General features: G+C 40.3%; 1 protein-coding gene across 3 annotated transcripts in view; it reads right to left on the reverse strand.

The window, feature by feature from the left end:
• Positions 1–9,508, reverse strand: part of epb41a (erythrocyte membrane protein band 4.1a) — a 74,194-nt gene extending 64,686 nt beyond the window's left edge. For all 3 annotated transcript variants that reach the window (XM_054606675.1, XM_054606677.1, XM_054606676.1), the window contains exon 1: positions 9,337–9,508. The gene's annotated coding sequence lies outside the window, so the exon portion shown is untranslated. The remainder of the gene's footprint in view (positions 1–9,336) is intronic.
• Between the last annotated feature and the right edge of the window lie 571 nt (positions 9,509–10,079).

Below are 10,079 nucleotides of genomic sequence, written 5' to 3' on the forward strand. Positions count from 1 at the left end.
GTCAAAATGATTGAAAAAGCATATATATTTCAGGCCAGGACAGACACTGTTAACTGACCAGAGACCAGAGGCATCCTAGTTGGACTCTCAGAGCACATAACCAGAGTCTTCAAGTCACAAGTACGGAAGTACTAACTAACCCTACGTACAGGCTACAGCACTAGAAGAGAGGGAAAGTAAGGCTGAGCTAAGTTAAGTTAAGATAAACCTTCATCACATCAAATTTGGATGTCACAGAAGATCACAGACAGCAATACAGAAAGAGTTAACTAATAAGAGGTAAATAAAACTAAAATAAGAATAAAATTTAAAAAACGAACGCGTGGCCATTCATAACAGTTATGAACATGTTTGGCTTTAGATGTGGTCAAACCATACATTGTATTAGGGTATAACATTTATTAAGGTTGTTCATACACAACTTATTTTAAACATACAGTTTTGACAAATTGTGAACTTTGTGTGTTCTTCACTCACAACATGTGGTGTCTAAGTGTGTGTGTGTGTGTGTGTGTGTGTGTGTGTGTGTGTGTGTGTGTGTGTGTGTGTGTGTGTGTGTGTGTGTGTGTGTGACTTTACTTGTCTGTGTCGCTGTGCGACGACGTAAAACTATCATACGGGGACGGCACACAGGTGTAAATATGAGCGGCAAAAGAATATCAGAAATATGAAAGTGATTTGCTGATGCATGTCATGGCTCTACTGTCCAGCATGGTAAAGTCGGGTTCGAATAGGAGTTGAGTTACATTACTGTTATTATGGAACCTGATACAACACTTTAAGGTCTGCTTGCAGTTTGAGGATGGACAGAAATCACAACTCGCACCACTTGAAGCTTCCGAAGCTGCTGGCCGGCTGCAGTGCTGAGTGGATGCTGGCACAGCCATACGTGTGCTGACAGGGCAGAGAAAGTTAGAACGTGGGCTCCAAAGCTCCAGGTGTATAACGAGAGCTGAGCATACAAACAGGAAGCTCACGTTCTCATGGCTGATTGTTCAGTCAGCACAGGTGTTCTACAGAATCAGTGAAATGAGCAGTTTGCTGGAAAAAAATCAGGCTTGTTCCCACAGTTGACTGTCTCACTTCCTGGCCTCTAGTTCTACGGCCATCTGGTACAGTGTATTTGCCTGTATACTGAGCAGCAGACAGAAGACTGAAAAGGTGGAGCTAATTCAAAATAATGAGCGGTGTGGGTTGTTCCTCTAGATCCTCAGTCACTTGACATTTGTATTATGATAATAATCAGTTCAGATTTCATATGCAACAAAGTAACATTGAGTCTAACACACAATTAGTTATGGATTTTGATATCTCTGTGGAGGACGTAATCAACCATTCAGATGAACTGGATGAAAAATGTTTGCAGGCAAGAATCTGTGTGAAACACATGAAATTCTGATGCTAGTTAAAGTTCTGTACATTATTTTGGGCTGTTGTTTTGAACACATTACTGCATCTCGACTAGAACACACTAAACATCAAGGATTCAAGAATAATTTATTGTCATTATGCAACACTGACATGCACAACAAAATGCAGCTGTTGCATCATAAGGGATATAAACAGCAGCAACAAAACAATTCTCTGGGCAGTATGGCCGACATCTTCAAATTTTAAATTAAACATTAGGAAAATATTGTGAGTCCAGCCGAGTCCTGCTCTCTGTCTTGCGGTTTGCCAGTCAATTGCTGCTTTATCTGGGATGAATGATGGAGCCAGGTCTCAGCGAACACATGGATTCAACGTTCACTGACCTCCCGTAGGCAGGTTACCTGAAGTCTGATTTAATTCATCTTATTTTCCTGTGACCAGGCGTCAGACAGCCTGCAGTAGTAGAGCTGGGTAGTAGAGTAGCCTTTGTTCCTATAGCTGGGTTAGCTTAGCTTCCAATCTCGGCTCTCCTCCCTCTCCTCACAGGGGTAGTTTGGTTGGTCCGGCATGTCTGGCTTGGTGGTCCGCTGTGGGTGCGGAACATCTAAAAGTCTGCTGCACCTTTTTCGATGTTGAGTAAATCCTTGGAGAACAGCTGATCCTGCTTTTGATTTCGATGATCAAAACCGAAAGCTTATTTCGGTAAATGTTTCAATTAGAATCAAATTTGTGCAGAGGCTTTCTATGTAGAGATGAAGGGCTCAGTCCAAGCTAACAAAAACTCAAGACAACTCTTAAAGAACTATGAAAATATAATTATGAATATTAAATATCATTTCTGCTAACTATTTAGCTGTTCGTGGAGGCTTATCAGTGGTAGCAAAAGTAATTATCCTCTATAGCCATATTCCATGAGAATCTAAAGTCACATTTACTAACCACAAAACACTGTTGTTAGTGGACACACACAGATCGGCACCAATGGGAGTTAAACGTTTTTTATTTTATTGCCTAGAGTGGTTAGCAACTCATAGACGCTAAATAAGACATTTTAGATGACCAAAATGTTACAATTAACGTTCAAGAAGTTAAACACACTGTAAAAGGGTTAAAGTTCAAAGACAAAAACACTGACAACTCCCAGACAACGTCATGGTAGAGACCTGTCATGGCCAAGGTATACCCGCCCTAAAGCATAGTCTTCTTTATGGTCTATTTTACTCTTAATGGAAACATAATTTACTAAATGGGATTGGGCATATGTTTAATGAGGTATTAGACTTCTCAGACACTGAGGTTGCCGCCTGGCTCCACTGTAGAAGACATTCTATAGGTCAAACATGTTTCTACTATGTGCTGCTGTGAGGTCAGAGGTCAGAGCCGCTATACAAGCAAATGTCATCAAACACCCCACAGACCATACACAATTATATTTCTGCCTTTATCCACCTCTTCATTTAACATTCAGACAATGTTCTGAAGCTCAAGAGATGGAAAATATCCTGTTTTCATCATTGAGCAACAAAACACACAGCAAATGATCTGGTGACATTGTTTGATGTAGGCCATCAGTTTTAAAATTTAAAATGGATTCTTAGATTTGGACTAAAGTCTGGTTCAAAGGTTAAAACTCAAATGCATTTGTTTGAAGTAAAAAACGTTCTTAAACATAACCGTCTATCTGGATGCTTGGTAGCTTGTGTCAGAGTGCTGAAAGTGAGCTTAGGGATTGAAATCGGCTTTAAAATTAATCGGGCCCTGTGTGGGATTAAAGGCTGCTGTCTGCTGATGTCTGAATGTCTATCAGTCACCGCTGGATGCACACAGAGCCACTCTGCTGGCTGAGCTCTGGAAACAACCCAGCTACTGCAAGTTGGCCTGACCCACATGAAATCAGATGTGGGGAATATTAGATGAAAGACATAAATTAAAAACCCTAAAACACAAAAAAAGTTGAGTAACAACAGAGCATCTGTGTAGGGAGGGGGCAGTATGGGGTCACACCCCTAACTATAAAATAGACCACAGCAATCAGTGATGGAAGCAGAGACATTCTGAGACATTGAGCAGGTGAAGAAGTATCCAAGTACAGGCAGTTAAAGGGAACGGTTCCATTCTGACAAATATCAAACTGCATTTCCCACCGTAAACTATAAAAAGGTTGCACAATTATTGAAATAATCACTTTTTATCTGCATCTAAATCTGCATCAAAATATCCAAATGATAGACAAACATGCTGACTGGCTGACATGCTGACTGACAGTTGCACAATGCACAGGAGAACTGAACAGACATGTCAACGGTAATACAACAAAGTTCATATATGGGTAGCGTTGAGTTAAGAGTTACTTTCCGAATAGTCTTAATAATACCAATCGTGTTGATATATGAATGCATCATGTTATCAACATGTCCAGTATGATGATATATGACATGCTCACAGATGATGTGTTTCACTGTGCATGTTTACGTGATGAGGAGTTATGGCCCTTCACTTTCATCCATCCATTATCTTTAACTGCTTATCCTGTTCAGGGTCACGGGGGGCTGGAGCCTATTCCAGCTGACATCAAGGGAATGGGGTCAAATGTCCAGACTATCACAGGGCTGACACATAGCGACAGACAACCACACCTTAGAGTTATCAGTTAACCTAAGCTGCATGTCTTTGGAAAACTGTGGTTGGAAGGCGGAGAACCCGGAGAGAACCAACGCTGCTATGGGGAGAACATGCAAACTTCTGACAGGCCGCCTGTCCAGCCCGCGATCGAACCCGGGCTGGTCCTGCTACACCACCGGGCAGCCAGCACTTAATTTGGTACTTTAAATAGTCACTCCTATGGAAACTAATTATAGTAAAACAAGAGTCTACAGTCACTTGCTCTGAGCTCGATGGTAAGGCCAAAATGCTGACATACTCTCAATGTTTTTGGTTTACCCTGTTCACAATCTTATTTCAGCATTTTAGCATGTGAACATAAGCTACTCTGCACCAAACACAAAGTACTGCTAAGGAATGTCAGTAGTTCTGAAGGAATTCAGTCATAACTCAAAGTCCTGGACCAATTGAAATGTTGACCTGTGGATGGCACTAGATCAAAAGTCCTTTCAATTCATCTTAAGGATAAACATGAATGTCTACCATATTTCATCACACTCCATCCAATATTTCTGTCAGGACCAACCAGTGAACTGCCCCATCGCAACCGCTAAAGTCATGCCAAAAAGGTGGATAAAAACTAATGGAGTGTTCTTCCAGCCCTATATAAACTGTGCAAAATTTGCCGACTACTGGATGAAACTTGTAGATGGTGGTGTAGTTGAAAAAGTGTTATACAGGGAGACAGACTTATCCTCGAAACATGTCAAACTTGTTTCATCACTTTCAAAATGTAACTATCCACTACAAAAAACGAATGACTTGTTGGACAAAATATTCTTAACTGAAGGTCCAATAACTAGCTTTTCATCTCACTGGCATATCATAAAATGATCAGATGAAGGATACCATAAAATTCAGTTGAAAGCTTAAGAAAAAGGTAGTCAGTTCTCTTTCAGTTATGATTATCATGTAAAACTACTATACCCAAAGTCAACTAAACACTATCATACACAAGAGGGGCGACTGTGGCTCAGTGGAGGAACGGGTTGTCCTTCAATCAGAGGATCGGCAGTTCATGCAGGTGGCACCTTGCATGGTTGTGTAAATCCATTACAGACACAAAGCATCAGTTTTTTTTTCTTAATGTAGCAGAAAAACATACATTTTCAATTTTGTCGACCACTTAGATTTCTCACTTGTTTCCCAAACAGTGTTCTACACAGAATAAGTTTGCTCAGTAAGCGGACCTTGACTGGAGATGTTTTAACAAGAATCTGTCTGCAAAACTCAATATAGTTGACATTTACATAGTAGAAAATGAGGGATTGGGTCAGTAACTCAAGGCTGCAGTTGTACATAGGTGTACTAACAGTGACTATGTTTACATGCACTCTAATATTCCACTATTATTCAGAGTATGGCAATATTCAGAATTTGATAGGGGTCACATAAACAGCATAATGCATTTGGAGTTTCCCATTATTCCAAATCTAGCATTTTTTGATGACATGAGGGAAATGCCAATATCATTCGGGTTCTTTGGACATGACCACAGCGCATTCACAATATGTGTCTCAGTATGGGTTTTACTGCAGTGTGCGACACACAGCCTCTATCCTGTTTACATCCAGCTCTGTGTGATGTACACAAACCAACTGGCCAACATCTTGCAAGGTTTGTTTCTTTTCAAGTTTTGCTATTCTTGCAGAATGGTGACTTCAAGGGTACACCAGGGGAGCAACATGACTGCAGTTGGAAAAGGAAGGAAATTTACGTTATTTAAAGGGCGTAGCATTAATATGAGATTAATGCATCTCATATTAAAACCATCATCGAAAAAGGCTTTAATAGACGACAATATCTAAAAAACGTTTACTAACGCATTGGCCAAATGTATAAAATTACTATGAAATTGACTTTTATTATTTGAAATGATTGTTTAGTAGTATGATTTGATGCCATTGTGGTTATATATAAATTGAATTAATGGTGCAGTTAGATTTCTGCTAGCCCACCTCAAGCAAGCTGGAGAGCAAATTGTTTTTGGACCGTAGTGAAGATGCTGTTTTAGAAAGGTGAACACAGAATATTTCGATAAAAACATGTTGGGATTTTTAGAAAAAAGTGTATTACATCTATCTTTTTTCAATAATTACTGACTTTTGGACTTTACAACGCTCTGGAGTTATTGTAAATATTTGGATAAAACAAGTAGGAAACAATACAGCCACCACTGGATTTTAATTTTACAAATAATATTAATATTAGTCTGATCTTTATCTGACACTGTGCAGAAATACCGAATGAAAAAAAAGAAGCAGGAGCATTCAAATGATGATTTCGAATTGAAATGTCAATGTTAGAAATAAAGCTTTCAACTATTTGTTACGGCCCTGATACAATCATGAAAAAAAATGAGGTGAAAGTTCCTGCTGGATGTCCTCATTTCTTTGACATGTCCCACTTATGGATGATTGTCCAATAATTGCAGCGAGTCTCTCATCTCTGGCAGAGCATGTGGTCTTTGTTCCCCTCCTACACCTGTTTTGTTGTTTTTCGTCTGTTAGTCTTTTAGTTTTCGCATCAATCCTTTTCTTTGTTTACCTGAGCCACAGTCCGTATCTCAGGGAAACAACATTCACCATCTGTCCTCTAATTAAAGGGGACATATGGGCCAGACAGTCACATCCAGCTCTGATATTATATGGTTTACTGTAATGCTGATGAAAGTGCCTGCTCGTAGAATGTTGTGCTGTATCACCAAACAACAGTCAGCTACAGGAAAAAAAAGTCAGTTTTTACAAGGAAAAATATTATATGAGTATCTTGGTTTTTTATATTTCAATTTTAACTTAAAAACTAACAAAGTAAGACTAAGGAAAAACAGAAGAATAGTTCTGGGTGGACTGGTTTATATGGGTATATAGACCTAAAGGGTGAAACCAGCTCTGTAAGTGATCCAGGTGTAGCTAGCTAATATACACATACAGAACCTTGATATAAAATGCCTTTTTAGATTTTGGCAGGGACACAACATGGATGGGTTTTTGAAATGGAAGAGTGATGTGGGAGACAATCATCACCAGTAACAGCTCCAAAGCATGGGGTGAGGAAATATGACCTTAATACATGAGATATGGATTCATGATGGTGAGCATATTTATTTTGCTCATTACAACTGAGAGTGGACTATTTTTGCCATGTTGTGCTTTTTTTCTCATTTCTTTGGAAAGGGGGTCTTCTAGATTTTTCTTTAGTAGTGGGCCTTAAGTTACGAAAGGGTTGGAACTCCTGATTAAAGCCAGTTGTTATAAATCTGACACATTTAAAGTAAATATGAGGAAGCTGTTCATGGGGACAGAAATCTGCATAACAAGAATTATCCGAGTACAACAGTGTCAAACAGAGAGTATTAAGATGAATTAATAGCAAACTTCTGGTTAAAGAGTAAAAATAGAGTGAAAACAACCTTCCTGTGTGAACAGTTTAATCCATGGTGATGCTTTATGCCCTTAAAAAAATCCACCAAAATAAAGCACATTAAATACAATACAGAAGAGGAACATCTTCAAAGGGATGTTTTTACTTAAATGATGACTGTAGTGGGTGAAACATACCACTGCTGGTGTTAATAGTGACATTTATGAACTCATTTATGAAAATCTAAATGTTGATGAACACGGGAGATGTTCAAATCACTGCTAGATGCTGCCAAATCCTTTACACTCTGCCTTAAATTGATCTTTCTCAATTCATTGTTCAATAAAGTGTGCCACTTTAAGTATTTAACTGAAGTGAAATATAATGGCAATTCAGTGAGATTACAAGCTAGGATGAGTGTTTATATATTGTTCAAACCATAGCTTGGTTTAAATTAGTTTCATATATGTAAAAGTAAACAACAGGATATTTTTGCCAGTTAACTATGATGTTGAAGTAATAATAACCAGAATACCAGTTTACAAAATAGATCACGAATTTAAATAAATAAGTATATATGGATCAAAGCATGGCCCCGGCCCACACTCATTCTTTTGATCCTGCACGTGTGGAATCGGGCGGGGTCAGATAAGAGAGGGACATATTATAAGTACAAAAACAAATCTGTACTCAACTTAATATAATGGAAACTTATATTTAAAACAACTTTCCACTAATAAAATGCATTAATATATTTTAAATATACCTTTTTATACCACAGGTGCAATGTGGTGGTAAGATTAGATACAGAAGGTGATGTAGATGTAGATATATAGTAGACATATTGTTTGTTACATGCATCATACACCCGCAGCCCATCCCAAGAAATGACTTGCTTTAATTTAGAGACTACCGCCTGGATACTCCAGCGGGTGTGCTAAATTAGTGGTCCGGTAGCAGCAAACGGTGCTGTTCGCAACCATACTGCCTCAGCTGTCCGGGCCAGACGGACCCATGGCGAGACCACAGAGACGTGCACTGCTCTCACCAGCTTCCAGTGACACATTATGCAAACACCAGGTTTATCCCCACCCACTGCCAGAGGTGAATTCTTTAAGAAAAATTGTTTTACTGCTTTTCCTCATTAATGGTGTAGGATTTCACTAATCCGCTATTATCCAGAGATGTTATTTTTATGACCTGCAATAACTACAACAACTGCAACCTGCACATCACGAGATGGGTCTCTTGAGAGACCTCCAGCTAGCTCACAGCATGGTCTGTGGGCTGGCTACCCAGCTGGCATACTGGGTAAGCACCATCACCAGACAGTTTACAGGTGCATTACACCATCCACTAATCTGCAGTGTGAAGGGAAAGGGCAAACCAATCAGAACAGTTGCCCCGCCCCCAGGACCCTCTCGACTCAATGGAAAGATTCGGCCGCGGATCTCCGCTGACTAGAAGCGCCCCTGCTGATGGTACACAGTCAACAGTCCCTACAATGGTTCCGTCTGCTGGAACAGCCGCTGTGGCGAGCGTGCTATGGTGAAATGATGACTAACACACCAAATCATTCACAACGTCAGATACAATCCATCGATTCATTACATGAGCTCTGCAAGATAAATATGAGAAGTGTCGCTGATTCCAAAGACCTGAGCATCCTATCTGCCCTCGTCCATATCGGTACAGCATCACAGCCACTGCGCTCTGACATGAGAGACATGAGAGACATGAGAGAAGTATTCGACCACTTTATTCTAACCGTGCCTGGTTCCCCCGAGGCGGAGTTGTTTCGGAATGAAAGCGGTGCGTTTGAACAATAAACGCGTCGGTAGGTGTACCTGTCTGCAAATGGCGCTGAATGTGAAAAAAAATGTCAACACATTGTGTGTGAGCTGATGATGATGATGATGATGATGTATGTCAGTGACTCACCGTTGAGTTCAGATCAACCTGCAGAAAAGAAGATGCTTAGCGGTCAGCGCGCCTCGAGCTCCGGAGAAACAAAGCGGGAGGCGATGAGCGTGATCAAGAAGCTCTAACAATGTGTGAGATACCAGGAGACCAGGGAGCACAGCGAGAGTTGTGCCCTCAGTACTGTCTGACAGGCTGCTACAGACTTACAACAGCACCTACTCTCAGCAGATGGGGGAGCACGGTGAGTGCGCCACAAAAAGAGAGTGATTGTACCTCCATTTCAAATGTTATCATAAGGGTGGAGATAGAGCTGGTCGTCCTTCAATCAGAGGATCGTCTGGTCGATCCCCAGCTCCGGTAGTCCATGTCGATGTGTCCTTGGGCAATAAACTTAAACCCAAATTGCTCCCGAAGGCTGTGCCTTCACTAATGACTGAGTGTGAATGGTTGGATAGTCCTGATGTGCAGGTGGCACCTTGCATGGTAGCCCCTGGATTCAGTGTATGAATGGATGTGAATGGGTGAATGATGACATGTTAGTGTTAAACTGCTTTGAGTGGTCTGGAGACTAGATATGAGCTATACAAGTACAAGTCCATTAACCATTTACTTCATTTTTCTATTTCCAAGACCAAGAACCAACTTTCAGACTCAACTTTTATGGCGTTCAACTACATTCAATAAGTGCACTGATTGTAATCAAAAAACGACCTACCAACTTACTAGCTGACAAAGACACATTTTTGTCTTTTTTAGAGGGG

Source organism: Anoplopoma fimbria, chromosome 10 (genome assembly GCF_027596085.1).
Source record: "Anoplopoma fimbria isolate UVic2021 breed Golden Eagle Sablefish chromosome 10, Afim_UVic_2022, whole genome shotgun sequence".
Classification (NCBI taxonomy): Eukaryota; Metazoa; Chordata; class Actinopteri; order Perciformes; family Anoplopomatidae; genus Anoplopoma; species Anoplopoma fimbria.